The sequence below is a fragment of the Sorex araneus genome, chromosome 11, assembly GCF_027595985.1.
Source record: "Sorex araneus isolate mSorAra2 chromosome 11, mSorAra2.pri, whole genome shotgun sequence".
Lineage (NCBI taxonomy): Eukaryota > Metazoa > Chordata > Mammalia > Eulipotyphla > Soricidae > Sorex > Sorex araneus.
In genome coordinates, this window is record NC_073312.1 from 15787138 (window position 1) to 15809508 (window position 22371).

Here is a 22371-nt window from a genome sequence, read left to right on the forward strand (position 1 = left end):
ATTTAGGCTTACAGTAATTCAACACTAATTACACCACCACTTTCAACTTCCCTCTACCAGTGTTCCCAAATTCCCTCCCCGTCCCAACCCCCTCTGTACCCTCATCTGCCAACTTGACAGGCAGATTACAAAGTTTTAGTAGTTTCCACTTAGATCTCATGTTTTCAGTTCTGTTGGATCTGTGTTTTGGGTGCATGGCTCTACCCCCCACTCATATAACTGAAGCCCTGAAGCCTGTTAACTCATTACTTCTTGTTCTCTCGTGCCCACTTGATTTACTTCCTTCTCTGTCTGTCTCCTCTTAAACATTGGCATCAAGGATGATCTAAGCATCCCTGCTTTACTACATTTCCTCATCCAGTAGTCTATATTCCACAGATAAGTGAGATCACCCAGTGTTTGTCCTTCTTCTTCTGGTTTATTTCATGCTCCATATATTCCAGTTCCAACCATAATGCACCAAGTTGCATGATTTTATCATTCTTTGCAGCTGCATAGAATTCCATTGTGTATTTATACCCCATCTTTATAATTCATTCATCTGTTGTTGGACAGCATTTTTGATAATTGTAAAAATTTAGAAACAGCAAAACCTCTACAAATAGGACATCAGTAAAATTATAGTACAGATATGCAATAAAGGCTGTATCAAACAAAACCGTTGGATGTGTATGTTTACAGGTCGCAACATTCACAAAACATGAAGTGGAAATAGATTATTACATAAAATTATTCCAACTTACTAGCAAGAGGCCTATCTTGATAAAAAATGATTTCTAACTAATATGAAATTCACATATATTTGGTTTGGGTTTTAGAACCACAACTGGTACTGCTCAGGACTTACAACTAGATCTCCGGTCAGTGATCACTCCCCGTGGGCTTGAGGGACCATACGGAATGCCAGAGACTGAACCTGAGTCAGCTGTGTGCAAGGCGAGCACTTTGCTCTCTTTACTATTGCTCCACACCGCATTCATATCTTTTGGAAGAGGCTTCCCAAGTGGTGTTCCAGAGTCCAGAGGGCCATTCCCTATGTTGGGTCAGTGACTCAATGTGAAGGATCGAAGATGTGGTATTATCCTCATAATACCCAAGAGGTACTGGAGATGACCTGAGCTTAGCATAGAATAATGACAGGGACATTATATATCATGTATATCAGTGAGTTGCTAACTTTAGTATGCATCAGATTTATGTTAAGGGCTAATAAAACACTGACTGCTAGTCCTTACCCCAGAATTTCTTAATTGGGTGGGTGTGTGCCCTAGAAGTTTGCATTCTTTGAAAGAGCATTGCCCTAGAAGTTCCCAGAGGGTAGCCTAATTGCAGGTAGACAGTGGTGGCATTTCAAACTTGTTTCTCTCCCTGTGGGCTTAGCTGTCTCCTCTCATTTTTCTGTAGTAAAACATGTATTTCTTGTTTACAGACAAAGAAAAATAATCTGGCCAATTTCCTTTCCTCCAGCACATCTTATAAGTGTATAAATTCTCAGGAAGAGTAATGGTGAGATCAGTGTGAAGAATGAATGAGCAGGGACCCCCCAAGGGTGCACTCTGAGTCTGCTATTGGATCAGAACACAAGCCCCTCCCCACAGCCTGCTAGTCCATTTGTCCCCAAGGTACCAATGCACTGTGAAAACAAGATTCACATTCTGGATTTATTGGAAAAACCCTTCAAGAGTGTGAGGATTTTAATGTGCTCAAGAAGCAAATCTATAGAAGTCCCCAGACTCACTCCCCAACTTATCTTCAACATTAATAGTTGTTCCATCATGACTCCAAAGTCAGCTTTCTGATGGCTGACTTCAGTCACAAATCATCATCATCATCATCATCATCATCATCATCATCATCATCATCATCATCATCATCATCATCCCATTGATCATCAAATTTCTTGAAAGGTCTCAGTAACGTCTCCATTCGTCCCAGTCCTGAGATTTTAGAAGCCTCTTGTTACTCGTCCTTTCCAATGGTGCCACATTGGAGGCTCTTTCAGGGTCAGGGGAATGACCCTAATCTACTGAGAGTTTCTTGCCCACATGGGAGAGCCTCACAAACTCCCCCTGGTGTATTCGTATGCCAAAACCAGTAACAATGATGGGTCTCATTCCCCTGACCCTGAAAAAGCCATTCCATTCAGTCACAAATAAAGATTATTATTGATACGTTGCTTTTGACCCAAAATATAAAATCCATGTCTACTCTGAAAGGCCTTTTACTGACAGAATGAGTTCCCCACTACAGGAGGCATTGCTGAGATCTGCCATTCCCAAGGCAGCAAATATTGGGTCTCAGTAGTAAGGTTCCTGACACTGAATCAAGGTAAGGTCAGTGGTGAGTGCTGAAATGTCACCACCTGAATTCTGACTGTTTTTTTACTACTTGTTAGTATGTGAGTCAATGAGAAAATGCTTGACTCCCTCTTTTGTGAGATTGGCTTCCCAACACTCTGCTTCACAGGCTAAATACTCAGACTCTGTAGCCAGGAGACCAAGAAAATCCCATTTGTAACCATCAGGATACTAAACATCTTCTCTTCAGTAGGATCCATCCCAATAAGTCCCCAAGCCTATGAAATTATATCTACTGCCTATAAGAAGCCTAAGTGCATACAAGTTTTTGTCAAGATATTAAAGATATTTTTCTAATTTTTCCTTTGAAACCTGCTGGCAGGTCTTTTACACAATTGATAATGGTTTCTTTCTCCAAGGGCTGGGAATATGTTACTGAGTTTTCTAGGAAACCATCTTGTACCACTCCCTGATGCACAGAAACAACCCCAGTGGCACTGGAGAGGGGAGTTTGGGGGTACATACCATGTCAGGGTTTCCACTCAGGGCATCGAACATTTTAGGCCTGGACTTCATCACTTGAGCTATCACCCAGCCCAGACTAAGATTTCTTAATGATTTATCATGTGTATTCGGGAATTCTTATAAAGCAAAAAGAAGTATAGCCTACAAATCATTCCAAGTGTAATAAAATTTTTATAAACCTTAAATTTAATAATGAATTGAGTTGGCATGTTATAGGTGGTAGATAATTCTGATTTTATAGTTGTCTATTCTTACTTTGGCACCAACATGAGTTTTCAAGTTTCAAACATTCCTGTCAGCCCCAGGAAAGCTTTTAGGCCCCAGGAACTGGGCCCAGAATGTCCAATAGATAAAATTGAAAAATTAGATGTCCCACCATGGCCGCCATGGGTGACAAAGCAGAGGCTCTCCATGGACGCTGATTTAAATGCAGAAACTAGTGAATTAGAATTTCTAGAACATTCCTTATCAATAAGTTGAGAGGAGTCATTATTTGCACACCAGCATCTGAGAGCTCCTGATCTGAGCCTGCGGGTAGGAAAGGTAGGAAGGGTCCAAATAGTCCACAGGACTATTGGTGGGGAGCTACCTTTAGCCTACTTAACACCTCTTCAGCCAGGCAGGGGAAGCTGCCAAAACAGGAAATGCAGGTAGCAGCCTCTGTACCTTGATGAAAAGTGAATCTCTTTTTTTTTTTTTCTAGAAATTGTACAAGCCACTGGCAGGCTGCCTTCAGCCCCCAGATGTGGAGTCAAGTTCCTGTTCTCAACTGGGACTGAATAATTTATAATCCCATTGTGCTAAATCCAAAATAATCAGCCTGTCTGTTGAGGCAGGGCTGAGTTCCATGCTTTGAGGACATACTCATAAATCCTTAAGCACTTTTCTAACTAGTTGAAAAAAAATTTTTTTATGAAGTGAATTTTGAGAAGCCGAGCGGAGTTTCTGCAAAAGTCTGAAGAGGAGCAAGCCTGCAAGCCTGCCACAGAATCCTGGGCCCTGCCTCGGGGTCTCACAAATGTTGGAGTGGAACAGAGTGGCAATGGGGGGGAGGGGGCCTCTAAGATCTTTCTTCTGAGCCCAGATGGGAGCTGTGCCCTACCCCAGGTTGATCCCACCTGGGTTATCTCCGCTTCTGGTTCCAGCTGTGGCCTCCGCCAAGAGGCCCAAGCTCTCCCCGGAGTTACATACATGACTGCTCCCTTTATAGAAACTTCCAAAGAGGTGGAAACTGCCCAATAGCCCCCCAGAGACCAGAGAAATGCCCAGTTGTGTGAAAAACAGCTCGTCAGCCTGTCGGTGGAGTGGTATAGGAGTCATGGCTTCAAGAACAGACTCATAAATCCTTAAGCACTTTCTAACTACTTGGGGGAAAGTTATCATTTATTAAAGCCCATCATTTATAATCTTTTTAATACAGAGTTCCTCCCTGTTCCCAGAAGCCATTTCCCTTTGGCACATCCATGGGAGGTCTGGCACCTTCTGAGGGGCCTCTTGTGGCGGAAAGGCAGCATCACTCAGCCCCCCACAACTCTGCCTGTTAGTTTGACTTGGATAGTCAGTGTGCCTCCCCCCCCCAACACTCCATCCATTTCACCTCAATTTGTCAGGTCACCCGATAACTGGCAACCAGTGAAGCCATCACTTCATAGATCAAAACAATGTCTCCTGCTGTGTGACCGAAAGACCCCTGTGTCCTCACACCCTCCCCAGAGGGAGCTTAACTGAGAAGTAATTCATTTGTCAGGAGTTGTCATGCTTACAAGTTTTGTACCTTAGGAGCCAAAAGCAATTGGTTCTTACAAGAAATGCATGTTTCTACACATCCTAGAAGACAATTTTCAGGTCTCTTGACATTTCTTTCACTGTATGAGCAGCACCATTTGCACAGGAAAGGAGGTGGGGACAGAGAACAGAGAAGAGCTTGTCTGACCCCCTGTAAAGAGGGACAGACGGCACAGCAGGGCCACGTGGGTCATACCTCAGGGGCCTGCCACTCCTCCTGTTGTGTGTTCCCTCCCACACACAGGAACAAGGACTGAACTGAACCAGAACAGCCCTGCGTGCAGATGGCACTAAACATCCATAGTCGCAAGTGACAACTTCCAGGTCTCAATTACTGGTTCTATTTCCCAAGAATTCTACATGAAATACAGGCATCAGTAGTTGCAATCTTGACCCTAGGTCCTGGAGGCTAAAATTGGAAACTCCCTATTCTTTCCAGAACTCAGGAATGAAAAAAAAGTGGGGAGAGGGCATGCGGGTGACGCCCCCACAGTGCTGTCTGCCCCCCCCCACCCCATGAAGCACCGGGAATCCATCAGCTGAGGTGGCTGAGATAGTGCTGGGTTGAACTCCCTAGGGAGCCTGGGGCCAGGCAGTTCTTGGAGGTCAGATACCCACTCCTGCTTGCAGAAGCTTCTGGAGACGCCTGACCTTGCCAGGTGAGCTTAACTACCCAGAACAACCCACCGTCTTCCTTCTTCTTTGTCCTGGTGAAATACTAATCACTAAGACTCAGCTCAGGTGTCATCTCCTCTGGGATCCCCTTCCCCAGTACTTACAGTGGAATCTAACCTCTCGTGCTCTGCCTCCTTTCTGTTCCAGGATAGTCCAGAGAGAGCCAAACGAGAGTATGGGAATTCCCACCCTCCCACCAAGACAGAGTTGGAGAGACAGCTCCCTCCTGGGCCCTTCTCATGGGCATGGGGCACTGCAAACATGCTCTCATTTTCACCTCCACAAGCTCTATGTTAGGCAGGCAACACTCATATCTTCAGAGAAAGGAAAATGAGGCACAGGTCATTGAAGAAACATCCAAGATCCTGCATCTGGTGTGACACAGCAAAACTTGAAGTTCTCTGTCCCCAAGAGCCTCAAACCTCAGGGCACCTAGACCGGTGCCATACGTATCAGACAAAGGGTCCAAAGCAACCCCCGTCTTGAAGACTTGCTTGGAAATGTCAAATTCTGCAAAGATGAAAGTGATTATTTACCCGAAAATAGAACTCAAAACTAATAAAGGCCCTGGCATAAGCCCCCATCACAGTGCCAGGGAGTAGGGACAATGTGCTGTACCCTGGGCAAGGATGGGCAGCCTAAGCTTGGCTTCCACCAAGAGAAGAATTCGGGAGCAAGCAGTTATTGGAAGCACATTTCAGGAAGCCCTGTAAGATGACTAGTTAAAGAAACATTGGTATATCTACACAATGGAATACTATACAGCTGTTGGAAGAGATAAATTCATGAAATTTGCTTATAAATGGATAGACATGGAGAGTATCATGCTAAGTGAAATAAGTCAGAAAGAGAGGAATAGACACAGAAGGACTACATTCATTTGTGGAGTATAGAATAACATCACATGAGACTGACACCCAAGGTCATTAGATACAAGGGCCAGGAGGATTGCCCCATAGCAGGAAGCCTGCTTCATGAGCGGAAGAGAGAAGGCAGACGGAATAGAGAAGGAATCACTAAGAAAATGATGGCTGGAGAAATCAGTCGGGATGGGAGATGCATGCTGAAAGTAGATAATGGAACAAACATGATGACCTCTCAGTGTCTGTGCTGCAAGCCATAATGCCCAAAAGTAGAGAGAGAGAGTATGAGGAATATTGTATGCCTTGAAGGCAGGGGAAGAGTGGGAAAGGAGGGGTATACCGGGGACATTGGTGGTGGGGAATGTGCCCTGGTGTAGGGATAGGTCTTTGATCATTGTGTGACTGTAACCCAAACATAAAGCTTGTAACTATCTCACAGTAAATCTATAAAATTAAAAAAAAATAAATAAATATATTATATGTAAATTTCAAAAAAAAATGGGTAGCCCTGTAAAGGAACATGGGGCAAGGCAGAGAAGGGCCTCCAGGTAATTTAGTGCATCTTCACAAGTATGTTTCCACTCCAGGTATCTGAGACCCATCTCTTTCTCAGGGGAGACCATGTGAGTGCATGTCAAGGGCCTGGAGAAAGCTCAAAGCTTCTTTTGAAAGAGTGGGAGAGAAGAAGGGAAGATATGGAGAAGGAAAGTAAAGAACTAGAGAAGGGGCACACTTCCTAGAAGCTCCTATCTGGAGTGGGCCTGTGTGTTCCATCAAAGGTATGCATGGCTGTGTTTGTACCTAGCATGGTTAGCTGCTCCTTTGCACCAAGACTCTAGTGGTCATCCAGGAAGAAAAGTTCAACTTCACACAGCAAATGAGTGCCAACATCAAGGTCAAAAACCCAGGCTACTGGCATCAGTTATCCTTTATCCAAGTTGCTTAAAGAATAATAGCATTCCTGGCTCCTTTCTCTATCTCCTGCTCCTCCTCTTCTCCTTCTCCTGCTCCTCCTCTTCTCCTTCTCCTGCTCCTCCTCCTCTTCTTCTTCTTCTTCTTCTTCTTCTTCTTCTTCTTCTTCTTCTTCTTCTTCTTCTTCTTCTTCTTCTTCTTCTTCTTCTTCTTCTTCTTCTTCTTCTTCTTCTTCTTCTTCTTCTTCTTCTTCTTCTTCTTCTTCTTCTTCTTCTCCTCTTTCAGCTTCTTCTTCTTCTTCTTCTTCTTCTTCTTCTCCTCCTTCTCCTTCAGCTTCTCCTTCTTCTTCTCCTTCAGCTTCTTCTTCTTCTTCCTCTTCCTCCTCTCCTCTTACTCTTCCTCCTCCTCTTCCTCTTCCTCCTCCTCCTCCTTCTTCTTCTTCCTCTTCTTCTTCCTCTTCTTCCTCTTCCTCTTCCTCCTCCTCCTTCTTCTTCTTCTTCTTCCTCTTCTTCTTCTTCTTCTTCTTCTTCTTTCTTCTTCTTCTTCTTCTTCTTCTTTCTTCTTCTTCTTCTTCTTCTTCTTCTTCTTCTTCTTCTTCTTCTTCTCTTCTCCTTCTTCTTCTTCTTCTCTCTTCTTCTTCTTCTTCTTCTTCTTCTTCTTCTTCTTCTTCTTCTTCTTCTTCTATCTTCTTCTTCTTCTCTTCTTATTCTTCTTCTTCTTCTTCTTCTTCTTCTTCTTCTTCTCTCCTCTCTCTTTTCTTCTCCTCCTCCTCTCTTCTCCTCCTCCTTCTTCCGAGTCCACCCCAGTGCTTCCTCTCCTTCTCCTTCAGATTCTCCTTCTCCTTCTGTTTTTGAGTCACACCCAGTGATGCTCAGGGTACTCCTGGCTCTTCATCCAGGAATTACTCTTGGCAGTTCTTCAGGGACCATATGGGATGCTGGGGATCAAACCCAGGTCAGCCATGTGGGAAGCAAGTGCCCTACCCACTGTACTATTGCTCTACCTCCATCCCCGTTCTCTCATGTAGAAAAAACTTCAGATAGTAGTAGCTTAAGTGTCCCCACAGGTGTTTCTTATGGTTTGTTTTCAAGGAGTCTGTGTAGGCAGACAGGCCTGGCTCAGTATTTCCCCTCTGTGGTTCTCTCTCCTTTCAGATGTGGCTCTCAGAACTCACTTCCTTTCTTCCTCGGCACTACCCCAGTTCAGATAGAAAACATGAATTTCAAGTAAAGGATGTTGGGAGGACCCATTGGGGCTGAAAGATGCGTGCCAAAAGTAGACCATAGGCCAAACATGATGGCTGCTCAATACCTCTATTTCAAACCACAAAACCCCAAAGGAGAGAGGGAGAAAAAGAGAATGCCCGCCACAGAGGTGGGAGGGAGTGGTGGGGACAAGGTGGGAGTGGTGGAAGGGATGTTGGGACCATTGGTGGTGGAAAATGGGCACTGGTGGAGGGATGGTTATTCGATCATTGTATGACTGAAACGCAAGCATGAAAGTTTGTAAGTCTGTAACTGTACCTCACAGTGATTCACTAATTAAAAAATGAAAAGAAAAGAAAACGTGAACTCTCCTATCTGCCTAGCTACTTTAGCTCCCACCCCTGTAGTCAACAATAAAGAATATAAATCAGCTAGACTAAAGAAGAATCTAATGGTGGAGGGCTTCCAGATCCCCCATCAGACTCAGTTCCATGAATGAAGGCCTCTCTTCAGCAGTATATTTTAGTGCTGGGGTTATGCCTGGCATGTTCCTACTATGGACCATCTCGCCAGACTATTTGCAAGAAATCCCCAGTAGCAGTATAACAGCCTCCAAAGAAATTCCAGTTGAAAGATGCATGCCGAAAGTAGACTATAGATTGAACATGATCACCACTCAATACCTCTATTGCAAACTACAACACCCAAAAGGAGAGAGAACAAAAGGGAATGCCCTGCCACAGAGGCAGGATGGGGTGGCGGGGGCTGGGGTGGGGGTGGTGGGAGGGATACTGGAACATTGGTGGAGGAGAATGTGCATTGGTGGAGGGATGTAAAGGATCACTGTAAGATTGAAATGCAAACATGAAAGTTCGTAAGTTTGTAACTGTACCTCACGGTGATTCATTAATAAAAAATTTTTAAAAATGAAGGAAAGGTCTGGGAATGAAACGATAGCACAGTAGGTAGAGTGTTTGCCTTGCACGATGGCAACCGGGGTTTGATTCCCAGCATTCCACATATGAAATTCCACATATGGATCCCCTGAGCACCACCAGGAGTAATTCCTGAGTGCGGAGCCAGGAATAACCCCTGTACATTACCAGGTGTGACCCAAAAAGCAAAAAAAGAAAAAGAAAAAGAAGAAAAAAGAAATGAAGCCTCCTTTTAACCAAATCATCCAGCCCAGAAGTTGGCATTTGTGTGACCCCCAAAAAAAATTAAAGAAAAAGTCGCTTGTTCTGCAAATACAGGTAGGAGACCCTGGGTACCCAACAGTCTTCCTGCTCACAGCGAGGCCAAACCCCCTCCCACACATACATCAGTCCCCCGAAACTCCCTCCCTCCTGTCTCCATCACTCACTCTGCCCCGCAGAGCTCCACAATGTCTTTTGACTGCACCATTGGATGCCCACAGCTCAAGAGTTCCTCTTGATGCCCACAGCTCAATGGGTCCATTTGTCCTTCCATCCATGTCTCAGATCATAGATAAGCACACACATGCCAAGTAGCCGTGTATCATCATCAGGCAGAACCTGACATACAGCCTTGGGTAAAACACAATGATGGGGAGGGTTCATTATACCTCTTGAAGTTGCCAACTTTCCACAGGTCCAACATTTAGAGAAAACACTAGCACCCAAACTTTACAAAATCAGTTTAGACTAAAAATTAAGCCTTTGTGATGACTGATGGATTTCCTCTCATGTCTTGAAGAGCTCAGAAATTTCTGTCCTCAAGACTCTGGAAACTATTCATGAAGATGGAGTTATCCCAGTTCCCACAGAGTGGAGACTAGAAGGTACACAAGAGGAACCCCCTTAGAGTGCTCCATGCTTCTCCAGCCATGGCAGGGCCAGATAAGTCTGGAAAAAGTCAAATTCCACTCGGTCATCCCTTAAACAGTTGACTGCATGTACTACTGTGCTTGGTCTGTGCTTCAAAGCTCCTAGGCTCTGAGATACTTCTTACTAATGTTCCCTAATATCTCACCAACAGCAGACAATTAGTGGTAAATTGAGTGGAGTCCACCCAAATCAAGGAAGAAAACAACTGAAGAGTTACCAGGACAAAGGCCATGGCTGATGCTATTTTATCCTGGTTTAGCATTCTCTCTAAGATAAGCCTCATTTCCCTCTCACAAATAAGGACAAGAAGATGCCAAATAACTGTGAGATGGTAGAGGCAAAACTCAAACCCAAAGCTGAGTGACAGCAAGGAGCATTCTTCACACTATCACTGTAGCAGTGTAGTACTGTCGTCCTGTTGTTCATCGATTTACTCGATCGGGCCCAGTAATGTCTCCATTGTGAGGCTTGTTGTTACTGTTTTGGGCATATCCAATACGCCACAGGTAGCTTGCCAGGCTCTGCCGTGCGGACCAGATACTCTCAGTAGCTTGCCGGGCTCTCCAAGAGGGAAAAAGGAATCAAACCTGGGTCGGCTGCGTGCAAGGCAAACGCCCTACCCGCTATGCTATCGCTCCAGTCCACTATCACTACAGTTGCAAAATGGGCTCTGATCTCCAGGGACATGGCATCCTCTATAGTGCTCCCAGCTCCCAAAGCACTGGGCATATTGTGCAATTTAGAACATTGAATAATTAGAAGTGTCAGTAGTTCATCAAAATGGGAGGGTCGATGGAGCACGAGGGTGGCAGGAGTGCTTCAAGGGCTGCCTCTTGCCTGCGTGAAAAATGGACATGGACAGTTCACCTAGCAGAACTCAGGGGGCAGAAAGGAGCCGCTGCCACATATACTTGCACTTTGAATAAGGATCTGAGCTCCATGCTCATCACCCCTCCCCATGAATTATGGCTCAGACAAGAAACACAACAAAGCAATTTGCCTCTGTAACTAATTTCTCTTGTCTGTAGCACTGAAGGAGCAATACTTTAACAGCCAGTGAGTTGGATAATTGGAAATAAGGGCAACTCTCTGAGCAAGCTGAAGAAGGCTGAGGAAGGCTGGTTTTTATCAACCTTGCAGCTATTTTTTATAATCAGTGTCTATGTGCGAAAAAATAAAATAAATAAATAAATGCAGATAAAGAATAAGCAAGACTTCAGTCTCATCCACCAGTGCAGGCAATTTTTTTTAATACTATCTCGAAGCTCTATTAAATAGTAGTGAAACTCAACTTCCTGATTTTGGCAGGAATCTTGGAGGTAGGTTATTGAACTAACACTTCTGCAGATAGAGCAGAATTTTGCCAGAATCAATGTTGTTTCCAATACAGACAGACGACAAGGCCAGGATTTTTCTAAAAGGATTTTTGCCTGCTGATTGCAAAGTAAGATCCAAGCATCTCTTTGCTTTTTTAGTAACTTGCTGACTAGAAATCCTAGCTGATTAGCATACCAGTCATGCAAAAGATTGTATACAAACACAAACACACACACACACATCTGCCAAGCAGGCCACTTTTCTACAGGCTATCTTACACTTTCCCCACAAAACAAGCAAATATAGACAGTTCAGGAGCATATAGAGCTCCACAAAAAGGATTACTATTCATACCCAAGGCAAAAACTCACTTCCATACCCTATCAACTCATTTCTGAATGACCAAAAATTTGTTTTTACGGTGGAGAGAGAAAAGCAAGGGTGAGGTCATACCCAGAGATAGTCAGGGATTTTTTTTTTGGCTTTTTGGGTCACATCCGGCGGTGCACAGGGGTCACTCTTGGCTCATGCACTCAGGAATTACCCCTGGTGGTGCTCAGGGGACCATATGGGATGCTGGGAATCGAACCCGGGTCGGCTGCGTGCAAGGCAAACGCCCTACCCGCTGTGCTATCTCTCCAGCCCCACCAGGGATTCTTTATTCCTGGCTCTGTGTACAAGAATGACCCCTAGCAGTGTTCAAGGGACCATATGAAATGCTGGCAATCAAACCAAGTTGATTTTATGCAAAGTAAATGACTTCCCACCTGAGCTGTCCCTCCAGCCCCTGACCACAGATTTTTAAGTAGAAAGCAAAGGACTCTAATACAAGATAAAGTCTTCCCTGGAGTTACATGATGAAGTTAAAAAAAAAGTCCTGAAACAGAGAACATTTTCCAATTGAAGATTTTACAATGATATACATCAGACATAACCCTTACTCCTGCATATACTATACAGAGAAAGGAGAAAATATTCTATTTGCCAAAATTTGAGGGGGAAATGTTGCATTTACTCTGAAGCAATATCTAGTTAAACTGCTGAGAATCAAGGGTAAAACTGAAGGTTAAGGGTAAGCAAGCTCCAGACACAAAGGGATTCAAGACCCCCTCTGAGACTAGGACACATTCAAAAGTACTAGAAAAACCAGTGCTGGCATGGATGCAGAGAGAAAGGAACTCTTATTCATTGTTGGTGGGAATACTGACTGCTCCAACCTTTTAGACAAGCAATATGGACAATCCTCAAAAAACTAGAAATTGAGTTTCCATATCCCAGCAATACTGTTCCTGGAAATATACCCTAGGAGTCCCAAAACACAATACAGAATAGGCATCTGTCCCGTCCCGTGGGACTTGGTCAAGGTGGGTAGCCGGGAGAGGGTGCACAAGTGAAAAAGAGACAGACACAACAAGAAAGAGGCAGACACAGACAGACACAAAAGAATGGGAGCAAGCTCCAATTTTATTTCTCCTAAGTTACTTTTTTATAGTTGATTCTGTGAGGAAGTGGGCAGGATGGGGGAATAGCAAAGAATGCAAAAGTTTAACAAAGCTGGATGTGGGCCCTGATGGCAGTTACCCTGGGCATTGTTCTGCAACCTTCAAAAGGTACTTTGATATTTTCCCCAAGAAGCTGTTGTTCCTTAGTTACAGGTCAGGTTTTACTGACATACTGGTTCCCAGGCATTGGTTCCTGGCGGTTCCCAGACATTGGTTCCCGGCAGGCATCTGCACATCTATGTCCATTGAAGCACTATTAACAATAGCCAGAATCTGGAAACAACCCAAGTTCCCTGAGAACAGATAAATGGATAAAGACACCATGGTACATCATGCAATGGAATACTATGCAACCATTAGGGAAAATAAAGTCATTAAATTTGCTTATACATGAATGGACATGAAGAGTATTATGCTGCTGAGTGAAAAGAGTTGGTTAGAAAGGGATATCGAATGATTGCACTTATTTTCAAGACACTAAAATAAAACCATAGTATTAGAATAATACCCAAAGACAATAAAAATGATTGACAGGAGGACTGGTGCGTGTATGGTAAGGCGCTTACCATAAGTGGGTAGCAGAAGTCAGTTAGAACAGAGAAGGGACCGCTATGACAATGATAGTTGGAAAGGATTGTTATGGACAAGAACTGGGTGCTGAAAGGAGGAAAAGTGGTATGCATGATACCCTTTTAGTAACAGTATTGAGTATTGTAAGATACACTGCCTAAAAAATAAAGGGGGGGAGAGAGAGAAGAAAGAAGGAAGAAGAAGAAGAAGAAGAAGAAGAAGAAGAAGAAGAAGAAGAAGAAGAAGAAGAAGAAGAAGAAGAAGAAGAAGAAGAAGAAGAAGAAGAAGAAGGAGGAGGAGGAGGAGGAGGAGGAGGAGGAGGAGGAGGAGGAGGAGGAGGAGGAGGAGGAGGAGGAGGAGGAGGAGGAGGAGGAGAAGGAGAAGGAGAAGGAGAAGGAGAAGGAGAAGGAGAAGGAGGAGGAGGAGGAGGAGGAGGAGGAGGAGGAGGAGGAGGAGGAGGAGGAGGAGAAGGAGAAGGAGAAGGAGAAGGAGAAGGAGAAGGAGAAGGAGAAGGAGGAGGAGGAAAAGGCGGAGGAGGAAGGGAGGAGGAGGAGGGAGGAGTAAAGGTGAGAGATATGTGAACTTCTGAGGGAAAATCCTGGAGTGAGGAAGAGCCTTGGCTGCTACTCAGCAAAAAGTAGAGAGAAGGGAAGAAATCTACATGACCCAGGAACAAGGGTCAGCATGGCATGGGTTTAGTATCTAGTGGGAGTATCTTGTTTTTTTGCTTTTTGGGTCACACCCAGTGATACACAGGGGTTACTCCTGGCTCTGTACTCAGAAATCATCCCTGGTGGTGCTCAGGGGGCCATATGGAATGCTGGGAATCAAACCCGGGTTGACTATGTGCAAGGCAAATGCCCTGGCCACTGTGCTATTGCTCCAGCCCATAATGGGAGTATCTAATGGGGAATGTTCAAGACAAAGCTCCCAAGTATTCTGAATAAAAGATCAATATGGTGTCAAGTATTCTTAATAAAAAAATCAATATTCTACGTAGCTCTGCCTGATCAGAGAGCCTCACTGACTTCCTATCGCTGCTGGGATATGGTATACATTGCTATCCAATGCCTCAGAACTACTCCAACAGTACCCAGTTGCTAAGCCAGGACCCTGCACAAGGGCACTGAGGGACTCCCAACTCACCTCTGGCCCAGGTGTGCCCACCTTGGACAACCTCCAGAGACCTCATTCTGCTCCAGTGCCCAGTGCAAGGGTGAGACTGACTGACACTTTCTTCTTTTCATCCCGGAAGGAACCTGACTTTTCTTAGAATGTGTAATGCCATCAGACCTCGTGATTCTCATTCTCCTTCCTCCTCACTGACCCTTCCTATGGCTCACTCAAATGATCTTTCCCCCATCACCCCTACTCCACATTTTTGAGACCTAACCCTTCTCTGAGGACCTGGGAAATTTCATCCACTCAAACATTCTTAGAGGCCACGCCATATGGGTCTGCCTGGGAAAGGCTGTGACTGTCACCAGCAGAAGGAAGCAATCTGGTTCATTGCTTCCTTCTGCTGCTGACAACTTTGGGTCATTGCTCCAGTCTTCTAACCCCTCGGCTTGAACAATGTGTGATTATTGCTACTGTTCTGATATCAGTCACAGACCCATGCATCATTCAGAGCCCCACATACATACTAAATACATACTAAATAAACAAATATGTACTAAATAAACAAATGAGTGGCAGCTTAAGTGACCTCTCTCTACCAGACTCAGATATTTTTGGCTCAGATTCACAGACTCCCTCTAACTTTTCAGAACTCCACCTGCTGGAGAAATCTACTGCTGCCTTTTCCCTGAATCTATTTATTCTGGATCTGGTTTGTCAGGGACACATAGCAACCCGGGGCAGGCAGGGGTTTATAAGAGGATGTGCAAAGTGAAAGAGCTAACATTCATTTGCACACTATGGAAAATCCTACAGCCCATTGCAGGTAAATAATGCTTTCTGTGATGGTTGCATTCTGATGTTCTATTTCAAGGGTCACCATAATATCAGAAGTCCTTTTCAACCCTTTATTTGAAAAGCTATGTGCTACCATTAGAATCTGAGCTTGGATCCCAGGGATACCTGAGGAGCTATAAGAGCCTGCCTCACAAGTGTGAGACCCAGAGTTCCATCCCTGGTCCTCCCACATGCATCCATTGTTATCTCTGCAGATCTCCTGTCTGGGAGCCCAGGCATTGTACAGAATATGCTATACCTGTTGCAGTGTAACCAAGGTGTGTTCAAGACCCTCAACACACACAGGCACCCCTTGGTAAGCAAACCCTGCAACTAGCACTTATGTCTGAGTTCTGTCACCAGAATGTGCAGGAGCACAGCTGAGTGTGATCCCCAGAAAGTACAACAACTGATGCATGAGCTTCGGGCATCACCACTGGCAGGAGAGTGGAGCCACTGGCCAGGGCAGCAACAGCAGTAGCAAAGGGGAGGGAAGGGGGCCATTGAAAGGGAGCTCCTTGGGGACAGAACCCTGATCTGACAGCCCAGGCCAGCAGCAGTAGTGTGGGCTCTGAGCACCCCACGTTCATCTCGAGTACAAATGAGACCAGGTGACCTACAGCCATTCCCACCACCCCCTCCACACCCATCTCCATGAAGTCCAGCAAAGACACGATGCCCTCAGATTTGGAATCGCATCATTCGGCTCAGCATTACAAGTCTCTCCCTTAACCTGGAGAAACACCTGTCCTTCAGTGAAAGGACGTGGACTGCCAGACACTCTTTCAGGATGGCATTTCATAAAGTGCCTGTTCACAGCAGAGACTCATTCATGTGGGCTCCTCTTCCACCTGGTGACACCTTTGCACTTGCTGGCCAGAATGGGTGGTTGAACACAAACGTGGCTCAGACCAGTACACAACAATTCATGTGCATTGAACCAAAGACTGTAGCAGAGATCTAAGCCTCTCATCCGGAGGCAGAGGGGGTACTCACCCCAAAGATCCTGGGAGAACCGGGACAGGAGGGCACAGACACTGGACTCAGCCAGCCTGATCCAGTGAAACATGCATTAAACAGCCCCAAGATGCAATTATCTTTGACTCTAGGAGATTTCCAATTCATCACTCTTGGTCATCACAGGTATTGGATTGAGTTGGGCTTAGATGCGACAAGGCAGATTAGATTCATCAATGCTGTCTTTATTTTGTGAGGTTTGCTCTCTCTGTCCTCCTTCTCTTCCTCCCTCCCCGCCTCTCCTTCCTCTGCCCCTTCTTCCAGAAACCGACCTGAGTAGGGCACGCTGGGGTGAGCACTGACTGTTTTCCTCTCTGTTCTGATGCACAACAGTCTACAGGGCTGAGGTCTCCAAGAGGCAGCACAGGTCTCTTTGTCTTCGTTAACTTCCCCCACTGTCTCGTGCTCCTGCATGCAAACTGACCCCACATGAGAGAGCATGGAATAGTGCTGAACCCCAAACCCCAAAACATGTCCTAAAACCCTCAGTGTGTCAGCTGAGTGAGGAAAAAAAGGATAAACACAAAACAATTTCTCTCATATGTGAACTTAAAGATACATAATAAGGGAGCAACTAGTCTTAACTTGGATTTGCCAGGGATGCTCAAAAATGAAATCCAAGCTGGAAAGATAGTATGGCAGGGAGGTGGGGCATAGGGCACTCTCCTGAACACCATCAGGAGTGATCCCTGAGCACAGAGCCAGGAGCGAGCCCTGAGCATAGGTGAGTGCCTAGGATGGTTCTAGTGCAGAGCCCAGATCAACTGCACCTAAATCTTCTGGACCCGTAAATCTGCATTGTGGACATGTGCTCTTCCTCCAGAGATCTGATGATCCTTTCAAAGGGTGGTCCCACTGTCTTGGACAGAGAGCAGGCCTACAGAGGGGGAGGCTTCCAGATGCTGCAGAACAACTAGGGCAGGGCAGAAGGCTTAGAAAAACCATCTATACAAGTCTTCCTGGGCTGGAGCAATAGCACAGAGTAGGGCATTCGCCTTGCATGCGGCCTACTGTGTTCGATTCCTCTGCCCCTCTCGGAGAGCCCAGCAAGCTACCGAGAGTATCGCGCCTGCATGGCAGAGCCTGGCAAGCTACCCGTGGTGTATTCGATATGCCCAAAACAGTAACAATAAGTCTCACAATGAAACTGTTAGTGGTGCCCGCTCGAGCAAATCGATGAGCAACAGGATGACTGTGACTGACTGTGACCAGTCTTCCTCATCAGAGGACACTGAGCTAACCTTGAACAAAGCCAGAGCCACCAAAGAAGCACATGTCCCTGCCAATTCCAGGCTCCTGATGTTGGAACCAGAGGCTCTATAAAGGGAGCCAGTTTCGTCTGAAACTAGAAGGATATCATAAACAGAATTGTCTAGAGTGAACTCTTCTCTAGCCCTTCATCTTGCTACAAAGGCAATAGAGGGTCATTCACTGGTCAAAGAAAAAGTGTCAATACTTCAACTTTCAGGTCACCCGTCTCAGGTCTTCCAAAAAGAAGTTTCTCAGTGAATCATAGAGTCTGTGCATTAGCCCGGAGAGGGAACATGTGCTTTATTCTGTGACTGCACCACTGAAATGATAGCCTATCACGGGATAGCCTAAGAAGTCAAAATTTTTAATTCAAAAGTTTAGTTCTCTAAGGGCCAGAGAGATGCTGCAGGGTTAAGGCACTTGTCTTTGGGTGCAGCCAACACTAGTTTGATTCCCGGCATGTGTTCCCCTGAGACCTGCAAGGCGTGATTCCCAGAGTACAAAGCTAGGAGTAGCCTTGAGCATGAGCCACAGAGCATAACCTCCTTGAGCACAAGCTCCAGAATTTTTTCAACTTTCTACTATTCCCCCCTCCTCTCATTGGTTCAATGAATTCAATTCCTGCCATCTAGCCAGCCATTGGTCCAGCAGAGGCCAAACCTGAGCAGAAAGCACTTTAGCCAAAAGTATTTCTCTCACTTCACTTCCCTCCTTATCAGAAGTCTGTAAAGGTTCAGCTTCCTAACTATTCCCCAGGTTAAAAAATGTGACCTAAACACCCAGTGCCCAGGGAGATGAGACTTGACCAAGTGTAGATATACACAGTTTTTTAAAAATCATTTGTGGAAAGGGTAAAAAAAAATCAAGTTTCATGCAATTTTTATCACATTGCAAAGTGAAAAGGCACTTTCTCTTTGCAAGAGGAGCTCTGCTGGTCTCCCGGGTCCTCTGTAAGAAGACAGGAGCCAAAAGGCACCAACAGATCAGGGTGTTCCCAAAGAAGTATAGACAGTTCCTAGAAAAGAAGAAAATGAAGACTAAAAAAAAAATAAGATTGAGTGGCAAACCAATGCAGGGTATCAGGGTATGCAGGGTGTGTGTGGGGGGGCGGGAAGGCATGCCCTTGGCTATTTTTAGAAATGCTGGTCTTCTTTACAGCTAGCTCTGGTCCGCCTGGTGAGGCTGCGTTCAGCACATGCCGATGCTGTTGTGGGGAGGTTCTTGGCTCAGCTTCTCTCTGAAACAAGGCTCTTGGCGTTTCACAGACTGAGCTGATTCAAATCCCGGGCTAGAAAGCAGGAGGATCTGCCATCCAGAAGAAAGAACCTTTCTCTCCCCTCTGGAAGCAGGATCCGCTGGCATGGGCCCGAAGCTCCGAGAAATGAACTCCCTCTGTGGACACACGCTGGTTTCCATGGCAACGGTCATTCAGGTTTGGGCCAAGGTTATTAGGCTTCATAGCCCCTACAGAAACTAAAGGCAACTCCCTGCCAGGTGCCTTCCTCAGAACAAATTTTCTCTTCCCAGACCTGGATTCCGGAGAACTACTGAGATAATTCAGTATAACACTCATGGTTTTGCTTCCTGAGCACACGCCCACAAATTCCAGATTCTATCAAGCTGTGTGTCTGCCTCCAAACAAGATATTACCCTTAGCAGGTTACGAAGAGAGGATGCTTTATCTCACTCCAGGCTTTCTTGAGAAGGAAGTTTATACACACCCACTATTAGTAACTATTTAGTAACAAATTTTTGATTACGTAGGCGATGCCAAGAATAGTCCTAAACATGCATTATAACACTCAGTCTCCAGTACAGCTCTACAAAAATCAATGCTTCAGAAATTATAAGACTGAGGATCTATGGAACTTTGTAGTATGGCAGATATTTTAGGTACATGTGATAGATCCAAGATTAGAACCCATCTCTTCCTGATTTCACCAAACCCGGTAGACCTTCCCACCACTCTCTACTGTCAGCCTAGTACCAGAGATTGCGTTGATCTTACCTCTTAGAGTTATTAACTTTTCCACAGCCTAGTTTTGTTTTCAAGTTTCTCCTCATTTCTTTAAATTCCCATACCTTCTTTAAACATTCCCTCTGCATTATATATGTTTCCATTCTTTCACTACCATTTCATTCTGAACCATCATAACCTTTCCATCTTTCTCAGTAGAGCCCTAAATGGAAAATATTGTCTTAATAAGACTAACAGGGCTTTTCAAATTTATGCCTTTCAACACTACAACATGCCAAGTGCGTGGCCTTTGGGATGCCTCATGCAGACTTCTGGATAAATTTATTCTGGCAATTATCTTCTGGGTTTCAGTCTTTTGAAGGAAGGAGTAGAGGAGTGATAGAGGAAAGATGGACAGAACAATACAGATAAATGGTCTGAAATAATTAAACATGATATATCAACATGTAGTGGAAAAAATGGGACTCTATCTTATAAAATGCTCTAAAGAAATGAATGAAGAAGAAAACCCACTGAATATCATAATACCCTGCTCGTCTATCTTTCGGGATGAAGGCTGGCATCTTTATCCACTTGCAAAATTTTCCCAAGTGCTAGCCTCCCAAGCCAATCATAGCAAATAGGGTAGCTTCTAAGTAAATTTCACATCTGCAAACTCGATTATTGTCTTTCTCAGGCATTAAGTGCAAAGAGGCTGAGAATATTGCAACCATCTCTCAGTGCCATGGTTATGGTGACAACATCAGAGCTCAGTGCAGGGTTTTCTCCATTTTCAAATTCTTTCAAGGACTTGATCTTTCTCTAGGTCCTGGGTTGATTGATCGGTCTAGCGTTCTTTTATTGGGCTGTTGGATTTTGCTTGTATTTGAAATGCAGTCTTCACTCACTGGGCCTCATCAAAGGTCCTGATCTAAGTCCCCCAGAAAAATCATATACTCCTGGTCATAAGACCAAGAATAGCAAAATCAGGCTGAAGCAATAGCACAGCGGGTAGGGCATTTGCCTTGCACGCGGCCGACCCGGGTTTGATTCCCAACATCCCATACGATTCCCTGAGCACTGCCAGGGGTAATTTCTGAGTGCATGAGCCAAGAGTAAACCCTGTGCATTGCTGGGTGTGACCCAAAATAAAGCCAAAAAAAAAAAAAAAAAGAAGAATAGCAAGGTCAGTCTGGAGCTTGTATCACTCAAGTTACTTTTAGAAGGAGCCAACTTTTCAATTCACGATAAAATAAAAAATACCAAGCCATCAGTTCTTGACTTGATTTAGTTCTTGACAACCAGGATTATGTTGGTAAACATTTTAAATGAAAGTAAATGTCAGCTTCTTTATACTACTTTTCAGGTGAAGAGCATTCAGAATGCCTCCTCACTTCCAACTCTGGTCCCTACTAATCTGAAAGGAGCTCACAGCTCTGATCTCACAGCAGCTGATTGGTGCCTGCGGGCCCTGGCCATGTGACAAATCATTGATCAGGATCCTCTTGAACAATTCCATGCATAGAAGATAATGATAACGCACCAAGGTTTGCCCGGCATCCTATGGCCTCCTACTGGTGGAGTCAGCTCTGAAGCCTGACTCTGACACTCAGTTCTTTATTCTGATGTCACTTTGCCCTCTAAATTCTCTGGGACAAGCCAACCCTTCCCCTCCAGCTAAAATGCCTGTTCTCATTTCACTAGCATTATGATCCCTCCTCTGACTATAATGAGACCATGGGAAATCCTGTCTCTAGATTTCATCACCCTTTGCTGATACCACACCAGTTCTGGTTGTGACCTTTATTGCCATTGTTTTTATACAGAGATTGGATTGTGGTAAGAGATCCCTTTCTAGCTCTGTCATTGCCTGCTCATTTACTCACCAAATTTTTACTGAGCACCTACCATGTGACCCGACTCTGGAGTCTCAACAGTGAGCACATATCAGACCAGCTCCTTGTTCTGTCCAATCTGGAACTTGTATGGACCTTGGATCAGTTTCGATTCTTTGTGCTTCAGTTTCCTCATCAGCAGAGTGAGAGTAGTATTAACTTTTTCATGTGCTCAGTTAATAATTAACAAAAACATGGTTAGGCATCTAGCACCGACCAGGTACTCAACAAGTGACTGCTGTGAGAATTACCACATTTTCTTAAGATGCAGCTTTTTCCCCCAACAAGGCTATACACATTCCTGTATTCATATCTCACCTCATCTGAAATTAATCTACACAGAGAGCACTGTAGAAACAGCACTTGATGAGAGTCAAAATCCATATCTCCACGAAGAGCTTGCTGAATGACCTGAGTGTGGGCAAAAGAGGGTTTCTTCCCTTCTCTCTCCCTCTCTTCTTCTCTCTCTTCCTAAACACAGTTAGGGTTAAATGAGCAGAAGGAAACACAGTGGAAGTAGTGACAAAAGTGAGATTCTTGTGTCAGAGAGATAGTACATAATTTAAGTCTTTTCCCTAGAACATGCCCAAACCCAGGTCTATCCCAGGAACTGCTTTTGGTCCCCTGAGCACTGCTAGGAGTGACTCTTGAGTACGGAGTCAGGAGTAAACCTTGAACATCAACAGGTGTGACAAAAAAAAAGAAGAAGAAGAAATGAGACTCCTGCAGGTTCAAGTAAACAAAAGGTAACAGTAACAGCAGCCTGCTGGTGGCTTCTGGAGCCAATGGGGGCTGCC